Source organism: Cornus florida, unplaced genomic scaffold, assembly GCF_030987335.1.
Source record: "Cornus florida cultivar Cherokee Brave unplaced genomic scaffold, ASM3098733v1 CherokeeBrave_3.0.0_Hap2_Chr02, whole genome shotgun sequence".
Taxonomy (NCBI): Eukaryota; Viridiplantae; Streptophyta; class Magnoliopsida; order Cornales; family Cornaceae; genus Cornus; species Cornus florida.
This window is the reverse complement of record NW_026775572.1, coordinates 29,385,909-29,386,508: the sequence shown is the minus strand read 5'-3', so window position 1 is coordinate 29,386,508 and position 600 is coordinate 29,385,909.

Below are 600 nucleotides of genomic sequence, written 5' to 3'. Positions count from 1 at the left end.
TGTTCCAAGCTTCCCTACCTTCTCAAATTGCTCGTGCCTTGAAATTTTCTGGGAAATGGTTAAGAAAAGCCAAAAATTTAATTTTTCTGGAAATCTCTTCAGTCGTGTTCCAAAATTTTAGACTGGTTTCTTAGACCTTCTCAACTCTAATTTTCATTCCCGGAAGTTTCCATCGCTTTCTAGCAATTTCACCGCATCTTGGGAATGCTACTCATGTGCATAATGTCTCATTTTTAATGCATTTTTGAAAATTTTTCCCAAATTCCATCCATGCATTGAAACTCTTGCACCGTTTAAAATTTTTCCATGCATTTGCAATGTTTGAAAAATTTTCAATATTCTCCATGCATTAGAGAAAAATTGCAACTTGTGAACAATTTTCAAAATTTTCCATGAATTGGATTAAAATGAAGTTGCAAAGTTTTTTTTTTAAAAAAAAATTTCCATGCATTTGAGATGATGCGCAATTTCAATTTTTCCCTCCTTGCATTAGAATGAACTGAAGTTCAAAAGTTTAAACATTGTCCATGCATTAGAAAGAAGTTGAAAAGTTTTCAAAATTTTCCATCCATGCATTACATTGGAATGAATTTGTAAAGT